Consider the following 12,501-nt stretch of genomic DNA (forward strand, 5'->3'; position numbering starts at 1 on the left):
TCAAGTTGCATTTGATACTAGTAAGCTGTGAAAAAATTTGCGTGCCCTTAAACCCTTCGCTTCCTTTCGTTTATGGAGTAAAATAGTCCCAAAAATTAAAAAAAAATTAATAAAAATTTTTTTAAAAATTGGAAAAGGCTCGGGGGATAAATTTTATTGCACAACTTAGTTGCATTCGATGCCAGGAAGATGTAAAAAAATTTGCGTGCCCTTAAACCCTTCGCTTCCCTTCGTTTATGGAGTAAAATAGTCCCAAAAATTAAAAAAAAATTAATAAAAAATTTTTTAAAAATTAAAAAAGGCTCGGGGGAAAAATTTTATTGCACAACTTAGTTGCATTCGATGCCAGGAAGATGTAAAAAAATTTGCGTGCCCTTAAACCCTTCGCTTCCTTTCGTTTATGGAGTAAAATAGTCCCAAAAATTAAAAAAAAATTAATAAAAATTTTTTTAAAAATTGGAAAAAATGTTATTCTAACTTGTAATTAATGAAAATATTGACGCCAAGATCTTAAAATTGCTTCAAATATAGAAATTTTTTATTAAGTCGAATTAATTATTTATTAATTACATAGCTAGATTACATTAGCTGCTCATGTTAATCATTAAAGTAAATTTTATATTTGTTACAATTTAATATTAAAATCTTTAGTTTATAAATTTTACTTGGTGAATTTTTATTTCACTAATTGTTTGGATGTTTGCAAAAACTTTTTGCATCAAAGATATTTTTTGTTGGGTTATATTATATATCCGCAAAATATGTCCCAGGGACATTCTGAGATATCTTGAGGACATATTAATTTCTAGCTGTGAGGCTGTGACTAGGTACGTCTGTATATCCTATAATATCCGTTTCTATTCCGATCTGTTGTGGATAAGTTTATATTGACATATATTTGTTTTTAAAAGTCTATAAACTTTTCTTTAAATCGAAAGAGAGTCAACAAAAATATCACTTATTCTTATAAATGAAGAAATGGAGCATTAGATAATACTTTCGTTTCGTTCAACATTATATGTTGCAGTTACAATTGTTCCAATCTCGTAAAGTGGTAAATCCTTATAAAAGTGCACACGATAAAATACGTTCCTTGAACGTTGAAGTAAATAAATTTTTGTTGTTTCAACTTGTTTTACTCTTCGTTTACAAACTTTAGCAGTGGCGATCCGAATTGGAAGAGTACAGAAGCCAGGTTGGATATTGTCAAAAAAAGCTCAAGTCTATGCGGTGCAGGAGAGGGTGAGTTTCTTAAGATAAGAGAGCATGCGCGACGTCCAGGGGTGCAGAACTGCTCTCGAGGGTTAGTCTCTTTCTGTTACTACGCCGTGCTATACGCGCACATGGGATCGCTATCCTTTAATATACAGTATAACCGCCGAAAAGTGTTCGCATGCGCTTTCTAAACAACAGTTTGTGAATTAAAACAGTTTTACTCAATGAACAATTTTTTCTTAAATGTCCTTTAAAAACAATGATTTATGTTTGAAAAGATTTATTAAATTTCCAATCGTCATCTAACTGCATGAATGCTGGAATAATTCTCTAGTGTACAATGCAAAAAATATAACTCAAAAAAAAATTTTTTTTCTAAAAAAAACAATGTTTATAAAATATTTATGTGCTGAAACCAATTTTTCCAAAAGATCCGTTTTTTGTTAATGAAGAGTGTTATATCTCTGGGATTAACGAAATAATTTAACATTATTTTCATAAAATTTAAAAAATACATTTAAACCCAATTTTTAAAAAATAAACTTCATGATTATTTTTGTGAATGGGATTTATGAATAGTTGATAGTGTGCAAATTATTGAATAGCAACAACTCATAAGACTTTATGTGAAAAACGTGTTTTTAGGAAAATTGTTTGTTTCTGGATTTGTGGTGATTGATTTTTGGAAAGTCGTTGAATAAGGATTCGCTTATTTAAATCAAGTAGGGGCAATAAATAACAAGGTAAGATAATTACGCTTTTTCAACTGACCGCTACTATTCTTCTTCCAGTAAATTAATCTTAGTGCGCGAGTCTGAAACAGCAAACTTTATAGACTGTCGTTTACTTCACCTACACACCTAGGAACGTAAACTTTTATCTAAGAATCTTATGTAATCTCTCTCAACAAGATAAATGAATCCATTCGAGAAAGGAAAATATTGTTTCCTTTTCCTTTAGATTTTATTATTTTTCAATTTTACTTTACCTACTCAACGTATATATACAGTTTTAGTTTGTGATACGAGCTTTCTTAAATCTTACTTCCAAAGTCACGGTAGAAGTAATGTTCAATAAAGAATCGTTCTTCTTGATTCTTGATTTAAATTATTAAAAGGTGAGCTATGAGTATGAGTAAAAATATTTACAAACTTTAAGTAAAATATTACTCCGTTATTTCTTCAATAGTCTTAATTTGTTTTTATTGAAATTTTAGTGAAAGATGACTAAAAATCAGTAATACTTTTTACTAACATGAATTAGTGGTTCGTAGTTACATTAATTAATATGATGACATAGAAACCGATGTCAAATAAAATAGAGAAAAGTTGTTAATAGACGATTTTTAATAACTTATTTGCAATAAATTTTCAAAATCCTGCTTTTTTTTTATTAATAACTTAAGGATAATGAAATTGGCGGGATTTGTGAAATTTAATGAAAAAATTTAATGAAACAGTACAAACCTTTCGAAACTCAACTTGATTTTTTAAAATTTTCTGAATTCCCTAACAGCAACGAATATTCAAGGATATCCTACGGACATCCTAGTCACATCCGGAAATTTGGATGTCCCTAGGATGTTCTTAAGATATCTTTGGAAATTCCTGGGACATCCTACGGATATGGTAGTTTTCGGATATGTTTCATCCGTAGAAAATCCTCAATATTCGGATATTGTTAGGATTCTATATTGCATACAAAATTATCAACCTGTTTAAGATTTGCAATTCGACAATTTCTATTAAAGTCATAATTGTTTATAACTAAATGGCGAGTTGAATTTGATATTTGAATTTATTTAATCTTATCTGGATTTAATTTATTTATTTTTTCATAATTTTTGTCATAGACCACATGTTAGACGGTAATTACCTACCAATGATTATAGTTAAAAAAGTCATAAGCAATATTGGTTATAAATTCATTTCTAATTCTGATTTCAGTATAAATAATTAACAATAGTGCCTATTAACCATTCTCAATTTCTTATAAAATAAAACAAATAATTTGTTGATGTAAATATTATTATTAAACTATGTCAATAATAATAATAATAATAATAATAATAATAATTCTTGGATTCTACAGCGGCAAAATTCATCTGCATGTACAAAATCAAACAAAATTTAATTTCCCTTAAATTATTATTTCCTTAACACAAATAAAACAAGATGGGCGATGTTCATAAGATGAACATTTTGCTTCCTCTTTACAATCTGCAAACAAATTAGCAAAAAAAGAATTGTCTTTTAAATCGTGATTAAAAAATTGGAATTATACAAATTTTTTTTTGACTTATTAGAAAAAATTTAAATTTCGTTAAAAAATTGTGATGAATAGAAGTTGTGTAAATTTTCTAAATAATTTCGTTAAAAATCGTAATTAATAAATAGAAATTATGAAAATTCTCTTACTTTTTTTCGAATAGAAATTTTAAATGTTCTAAAAAAATGTGATTCATAAAAATCGTTTTCCTTTATTTCTAAAAAACTTCAAACTTTGTTAAAAAATTGTAATTGAGAAATAGACATAATGCAAATTACTTCCTTTTTGAAAAAAACAGAACTTTGTTAAGAAATCGTGATTAGAAATATGAATATTGCAAACATTTTTTTTTTAAACTCATGATTTTTAGTTAGAAAAATAAGATTCCAAATCGATAAATGTCCAAATGTTTAAAAATTGATTTCGTAAATTTTAAAATGGGAGTTCTAGAATTCTAAAATCGTGAAAAATATTTAGGTAAAAAAAAACAGAAAATTTTGCACAAATATTGTGATGATTGTGATTATAAATTAGACATTATAAAATTTTTCATTTATTTAAAAAACTGAAAATTTTCTGAAATGATGCAAATTATATTTCCATTTTTTAAAAAAACAGATTTTGTTAAAAAATTGTGATTAGAAATGTGCATTTTGCAAAATTTTTTCTTTTTTTTCAAAAAGAATTTCCTAATTTTATGAAGATAATTGCGATTGAGAAACAGAAAATATGGAAAATATTTTCTATGCTCTAATCTTAATTTTTTAACAATTTTCTAATTTTTTTTTAAATATAAGAAAAGAAAGCTGCTGAATTTTGATTTGCAAAACAAATAAGTTTTTTATATTAAAAAAATGAAAATTTTTTGAATGATTTCTTTTTTTAATGACAACTTATTAACACTTGGTTGGGGTAAAGTTTTTGTAAAACGTATTTTCTGATTTTTTATTTTCTAAAAATTGTCTTTCTAATAAAGGTGAATTTCTAAAAATCTTTTTTCTAATGCAGGTGATTTTCTAATTTTCTTTCTTCTAATAAAGGTAATTTTCAAAAAAAAAATTTTTCCAACAATATTCAATTTTTGTAATGACGATCAATAGGTATACCTATATGATTAAAAAATAAAATTTACGAAAATTTTTTAATTCTTTAAAAAAAATACTTGAGGTTTTTTTCAAAAATTATAATAAAATATAGAAATTATGCAAATTTTTTAACAAAATTTTAATTTTTTGCCTAAAGATATTTAAAATTTTCTAAAAAAATATTTTATAAATAAATTAATTCTAGAAATATTGGTATTAAAATGATGCAAACTATTATTTTTATTTTCAAAGAAGAACTGAATTTTGTTAACAAAATTGTGATAAGAAATAGTAATTTTATAAAAACTTTTCTTCTTTTTCAAAAAGAAACTTATCATTTTGTAAACAGAGTAGTAGTAAAACAGAGTTGTGATTGAGAAGCAGAAAATAAGCAAAATAGTTTCTATGTATTTCCTAATCTTAATTTTTTCACAATTTTCTAACTTTTATTAAAATTTTAGAATTTTATACATATTTTAGAAAAATAAATATTAGAAATCATAACTTTTTAGAAAATTTTTTTTTATAAATCCAAACTTTTTAGAAAAACTTTTTTTGGAAAACAGTTTTCATTAGAAATCGCTTTTTTTTAGACAAAAAGGATATATATATTTTTTAGACAAAGTAACCACCTACCCTTATTGTTAGTGTTCCCTAAATTTTTAATGAAAAATTTTTAATTTAAAAATATTGCATTTTTTAAAAAAAATATTTGAAACTGAATGGTCCAGAACGGGAAAACACAATATATATATTGATATTCAAGGAATTTTAGTAGGGATATCCTGTAGGAACAACCACATAAGCTTTTATTGGAGTTTTACAAACGATTATTTCGGTCAAATTTATATAGCTAAGCGCTTCAAAATTTAGGAACAATATGAATTTTATGACAGAGTAATAATTTTAAGTTGCCTAAAATTTTAGAACTATAATTCAAAATAATATCAAGCTTCTCTTAAAATTGTAGGACACCTAGATTTTAGTATGAGTGATTTAGTAATAAGTTAATTTATTATTTTGTCTCTACAAGACTCGTGTCTTTATTTACACGGAGAGAGAATATATATTAAATTTTGTAAAAATATTTTCAAATTGGGGAAAAAGTGCGACAAAGCGAAATTTTGATATAAAAAATACTAAACTTTAAAAAAACTTATGTGAAATTTAGTATAATTATATCAAATATCAAGAATATTAATTAAATTCTAATATAACTTTAATAAATTTTTAATAAATTAGTTTAGTATTTTCTATATCAAAATTTCGCTTTGTTGCACTTTTTCCCCAATTTGTAAAATACTTTTACAAAATTTAATATATATTCTCTTTCCGTGTATTTGAATCCAGAAACATTTTCCATTTGCAAGCGAAGCTTTTATTTGTCAGATCTCTAATAAATATTAGCAAATAAATATTTATTTATGTAAAACAAATTTTATTTGTGCCAATTAAATGGAATTTTCGCCTGTACAGAATTTATAAATTTTAGTACAGTGTATTTTATTTAAAAAAATATTATTTCTTTCAATTAAACACTTCTTCCATAATAGTCAAGCCATTGTATGAAAAGGAATAAATTCTTTTGTGGATTGTATATAAATTAGGTCAATTTGAAATTCACTACGGAAAGCGGTGAAGTTGTTAGTTTTTCCGAATGTTATCGAAAAAATATGCAAGGTAGTTTACACTTGACAGCCTGTCTAGCGTATAGCTATTGTCGCAATATCAATTTGAATTATTTTGGTTTCTTGATTGCGGTTTTCGTTTGTTTGATAATCCATCTCGAAAACCGGTTTTACATGGGTTGCCAGGACTATTTTTTTATCAAAGGTGGTACAACTTTTGTTCAGACAGATGGTTCAATAGTGTCATTCACAGAATGGTGTGCGTTATCAATCTGCATGTTGTATACCGATTATCTAAAAAAACAGTTGAACCAACTGTTTACAAAGTTGGTCCTTCCGTTAGTCTACCAACAGTTCCACATGGAAAGTAAAAATGGCAATAATATTGTTCAAAAAATAAAAGTTTCGAGGCCTCGGATATTATGACTTTTTCCACTATTTTCAAATAAAGCGACTTTTATCGACTTACATTAAAAAATTGAGACCTTTTAGAATTTTTTTTTTACAAATTTTACGAAAAATACCATATTTTTAGAATAAACTGCAACTTATTTCTATTTTTATTAGTGTGAAAAGTATAATAGACAAATCATTGAAAAGTTATTTTTGAATAATTTTTCTAATTAAATTTTCGAAATATACAATTCAAAAGCTTTTGAATAATTGAAATTTTGTAAAATTAATTAATTAAAAATAATTGTTTTTCAGGGTGGCCACTTCTTTCATGAAAAAAAAATTCCTGGTCCATTCCCGGTCATAAATTATTTTTCCCGGCCAGAAAGAATAACTCTGAAAATAAATTATTCCATGAAAGATTGAAAGAATTCCCTGATTTTTAGACAAAACTTTGACTTTTTCCAAATGCCCTAAAAATATTTTAGTTTACTCTAAAAATAATTTAAAACTCCAAAATTATGTTTATAATACATTTTTTTGAATATCTTTAACTGTATAAAATAATTTGGAACTTAAATAGATGTTTTGAAATAAATATTTAATTATTTTTCAATAGGAAGATTTAAAAAAATCCAAATTTTAAATCCTTTAAAATCGAATAATTTTTAAGCATTGCTACTTACTGTAACTTATTGAAAATTATTTTCAAAATTTCAATTCAATTATTTTCTAGAAATTTTAACTGAAATATTTCTAAAATCCACTTGTTAACAAGGCAATTTCATGAAATTTTGAATAATTAGAAAGTTTTTCAATTAAATGTGAATAAAAATGTTTCAAAAAAGCTAATTTATTCAGAAGTTTTAATTAAAATCTTTTACAATTCAACTTTTCTAGAACTTCAATATGAAACTTTTTAAAATTCAATCTATATTTATTAGTAATATTAATTTAACATATTCTAAAATATAGAAAAAGTTGCTTATGAATAATTGTAAAAAATGAATTGATATTAATGCAAAATACGATTTTTTAAAAATCTATTTTCTAAGAAAAGAAATTTTATTAATTTTTATTTTCTATTTCACTTTATTTATTATTTAAAAATTAATTTTTATAAATTTTTTATCACTTTTGTTCTAATTAGTTCAAATTTTTAATAATTCAAAATTGTTTTGTTATAATATTATTGCAAAAAAAAATGTTTAAATTGATTTATTTTTCACTATTTTATAGGATGTGAAATTTTTTCTCTTTCAATTTTTTTCGACGAATTTAATTAAAATTATATTTTGTTTAATTATTGTTAGAAATAGACAGAACTTAAAATTAAATTTAATTGTTTCTTTTTTTAAGTCTGTTACATGTTACATTGGATAACAAAATTCATAATTTTCTTATAAATTCTAGAAATTGAATATTTTTATAGTACTTTTGATAAAATTTCCTAACAAAATTAAACGATTTTATAGAAGATCCATTCAATTATTTTTTAATGAAATATAATTAATAAATCTTAAAATAAATATTTCAATTTTTTCTCACAAAATAATCAGTGTTTTTAAAAAAAATTCCAAAATCCCTGTCAAGATCAAAATTCACTTTCATTTCCCGGTTTTTCCCGGTACAAAAAAATTCTCTATTATTTCCCGGTTTTCCCGGTTCAGTGTCCAACATAAATTTTTTTCAAGTATTTTATTATAAATTGTGAAAATTAACTATTGAAGAATTTTAATTTACAAAATTTTTATGGAAACTCTTCGAGTGTAAATTTAATAAAAATGAAATACAAACTGCTTCTTTTTATAAATTCAATTATTTTTAAAAAATTACATTACAATATTTATAAAAAACTAATTCTTAGAATTATTTTATCACCATTTTTTAATTTGCAATTACCTTGGAAAAAAGCAAATTAAGATTTTTTTAAATTTACTTTTTTAGGCTGATTTAAATTTCGGAGAAATAATTTATAACTAAAATTCTTCAAAAATTTGATTATTTTTTTTATATACAAATATTTTTTTAAAACTCAATTATTTTTAAAAGATTTTATCAAATTTTAATTATTTTCAAAGATTTTATCAAATTTTAATTATTTTTCATATATTTTATCAAATTTCAATTATTTTTTAAAAGATTTTATTAAATTCTAATTTTTTGGACATTTACAAGTAGGATATAATTTTTTGTAAAACTATTGTCTTTCAAAAATTATTGAGAAATATTTAAAAAAAATTAATTTTAAGAATTTCTTTATTAAAATTTTTGAAAATACCTATTCTACCTTAATATATCTTTAAGAAGAAAAGTGGACGGTTTCAATTATTATAAACAATTCAATTTTTGTATTTAAATAATTGAATTTTAGATGAACTTTCGAAAAATTATTAAAAATTAATATAGATAATTGATTGAGAGATAAAGTTTAGTTAAAAATTGTAGAAAATAATTGAATTTTGTAGGGGTTTTTAATAGTTTTAATTTTTTAGGATTTCCGAGGCTTGCTATTATAAAAAAAATTTTGTTTATTAATTCTGGGGAAAAACTTAAAGTTTATCGTTTTAAAAAAATTTTTTTTTTAACTGTCGAAAAAAACTTGTAAACATATAAGAAAAAGAAAAATTCTTTTCTGTTATGAAATTTTTCGCTTTCATAAGAAAATCTATTCTATATTTGTAACTGTGGGCAAAAACTTGATTGCAATGGGAAAAAGGGAAATTCTTTTTTTTAAAACGATAAATTTTATTAAAAGGGAAGAATTTTTTTTTCTAATTCTTTTCAAGTGTTTGCCCACAGTTAAAAAGAGAAGTTTTTTTTTTAATCTATAAATTTTATTGAAAAAGAGAATTTCCCTTCTCCCATTGTTTTCTACTTTTTGCTTACAGTAGAAAAAAGAAATTTTTTTTTTTTGAAAAAGTTAATTCCACTAAAAGGAGAAACATTTCTTTTTCCCATCGTTTTCAAAATTTTTCGTTGAAAAAAAAAAAGGTTACTTTTTAGTTGAAGAAAAAAAAAATAAATAAAAAAATAAAAAAATAAAAAAAAATAAAAAAAAAAAATGTCGAAAATATTGTTAATAAATAAATTGTGGTTTGAGTGCAAAGAATATATTGATTTCTCGAATGAAAATTTATACTTTAATCTTTAACATTCTATACTTAATAAATTACTCAAATAAGTTGAAAGGTTAAAACGAAAATTAACATCTAACTGAAGATATTTCAGTAGAGTTTTATAAAATTCTTTATCACGAAAGTTTTAATTCATTTTTTTAAAAAATAACGTCAACTCGGAATTATTGAAACGATAATTTAAAAATGGGTCCATTTCCTGTCACCTACATAAATATATATATTTATTCAGAGGAGCTAATTGCTCCTCGCATTATTAGTAATAATACCCAGGTGGAAAAAGTGGTAATAAAATGGAAGTTACTACTGGCGCGGTACAAAAACAGTGATAATTTAGTGTTATGCCAATATACAGACAAACTTGTACCACGCCAATAGCTGGAAATGTACTAAATCTGTTAGTAAATTTTTATGAAGCTAGTACTGACATTATTTTCTGCAAAAATTTAGAAAGAATAATTTTTTTATTTTATTTAAATATATATACTCAAGTACTTATAAATTTTAAAAGTTCTGTGTTATAAATAATTATAATTTTTATAGTAACTGTTATAAATTTTTAAACAACATTTTTTTTTATATAAATTATTAATTTTATAGTAATAGTTATAAATTTTTTAACAATTTTTTTTTATTTATTAATGTTATCGTAATAATTATTAAAAAAAATTCTTATACGAAAATAATTAGGGTGTTTAATTATATTTTTGTTTATTATATATGAGCATAATGATATTTACTATATGATGCATAATTTCATGAGAGGTAAATCTGTCTTGACAAATTTAAGCATTTACTCAAATTTTGTTTTCTCAACAATTTAGAATCTGGAACTCAGGTAGATGTAATCTGCACCGATTTCGCTAAGGCTTTTGACAAAGTAGACCCTGAAATCCTCTTGGCAAAGCTTAAAGCTCTGGATTTTTCCAAAGACTTGATCACATGGGTCAAAAGCTACCTTGCAAACAGAACACTATCAGTACGTGTTGAATATTATGACTTCTCTCATGTTTTTTCTGCAATTTCGAGATTTCCCAAAGGATTTATTGAATCTTGAATGTCTTCTTTTTTGTTGCATATTAATAATATTTAAATCATTATTATTAATTATTAATTAACTATAATAATTTTCGCATTTCATTCTTTCATTCATTCTGTCTGTCCACACTTTAAAGTTAGTTTTTGTTTTTTTTTCTTTAGAAAATATTATTTGACAAATCGACAATATGCAGGTATTTTTCATAACTTATAATAAAATAATATTTGAAATTAGAAAATTTAAAAAAAAATTATTATTAACAAATAAATTTTGTTTATTATATGCTTTTTTATAACAAATTTCGCTGGCCTGATCTAAATTATGCAAATGTTTTTCCTTTTTTATTTATAAAAGTATTAGAAAATTGTTAATTGTTAAAAAATTATGATTAAGAAATAGGAAATATATCCATTTTATGCATAATTTTTATTTCACAATAACAATATTGTTCACAAACTCATTCTTTTCTTTTGGGAAAAAAACATTAAATATTCCCGTTTCTTAATTTTTTTGTAGAAAATTGACAGTTAAAACTATATATATAGAAAATTCAAATTTTCAAATATTTTAATTATTCAATTATTTAAATATAAAAATAAATAATTTATTTAATAAATGAATTTGTTTTAAAACTAAATTCTAAAAAAAAAATTTTATCAAGAAATTTTTAAATAATTGAATTCTTTTGCGACGAATTTTAATCAATCTTTAAATATAATTATTACATTTTTCGAGGAATTCGATTAAAATTATACTAAAAATAATTAAAATTCTGCGATGAGCTTTATCATATATTTATGAAAATAATTATTGAATTCATAAAAAAAATTTATTATTTATGAAATTAATTGAATTATTGCGAAGAAATTTATAAAAAAAATTTGTTAATAATTAAATTCCTGTGAAATTTTTATTATTTATGAAAATAATTAAATGAGTACAATCTTATTGAACTTTTTTTTTAAATAATTAAATTCTTTTCGGAAATTTATTAAAACAGTAGATAATATTGAAAATCATTGAAATGAGGAAAATTTTTAAAATAATTTAATTTTCAAAAAGAATTTTGTTATTTATAAAGATAATTGTGATTTAGACAAGAATTTTTTTGAAATTTTGAAATTAAACTTTGTAAGAAAAATTTTATTACTTTTGAAAATAATTGAATTTCTGCAATCATTTGTAACTTCTCCAAAATTCAATTTTTTAAAATGTTTTTATAACTATAAAATTTTTCTATAAATTCATTCTTTTCAATAAAATTAATTAAATATATATTGTGACAAATTTAACTAATTTCAAGAAGAATTTGAATTAATAACATTTTGCAAAAATCTAAGTTTTTAAAAATTCTAATTAAATTCGTTAAAAATTTGAAATTTTAATAAATTTCTAATTAAAACCTTTTGAAGTTGATCTACTTATCATCAACTATTTATTAAAAAAAAAAAAAAAAAAAAAAAAAAAAAAAAAAAAAAAAAAAAAAAAAAAAAAGGTTTTAATGCGTTTATAAACGCAACTCTTTTAAAATTGAATTAATTTTGAAATACATGTAAAATTATTCATTAAATAATTTATAAGTAATAATTTTATGAATAGTTGTTCAAGAATTAAGTTATTTAAAAAGAAATTATTGCCAAAAATAGAAAAAATTGAAGGTTTTGAGTAACTTCTCTTTACTTCACTATTTCATTAATTTCGAATTAGATTTGAAGGTATTTTAAGAAATCTGGACC

General features: G+C 22.6%; 1 protein-coding gene across 1 annotated transcript in view; it reads left to right on the forward strand.

Moving 5' to 3' along the window:
* The first annotated feature begins 1,297 nt into the window (after positions 1 to 1,297).
* LOC122498078 (igLON family member 5-like) overlaps positions 1,298 to 12,501 on the forward strand; it is a 222,252-nt gene continuing 211,048 nt past the window's right edge. Inside the window, exon 1 of the mRNA XM_043605627.1 lies at positions 1,298 to 1,958. The gene's annotated coding sequence lies outside the window, so the exon portion shown is untranslated. The remainder of the gene's footprint in view (positions 1,959 to 12,501) is intronic.

This window comes from Leptopilina heterotoma, unplaced genomic scaffold, assembly GCF_015476425.1.
Source record: "Leptopilina heterotoma isolate Lh14 unplaced genomic scaffold, ASM1547642v1 Lhet_142, whole genome shotgun sequence".
Lineage (NCBI taxonomy): Eukaryota > Metazoa > Arthropoda > Insecta > Hymenoptera > Figitidae > Leptopilina > Leptopilina heterotoma.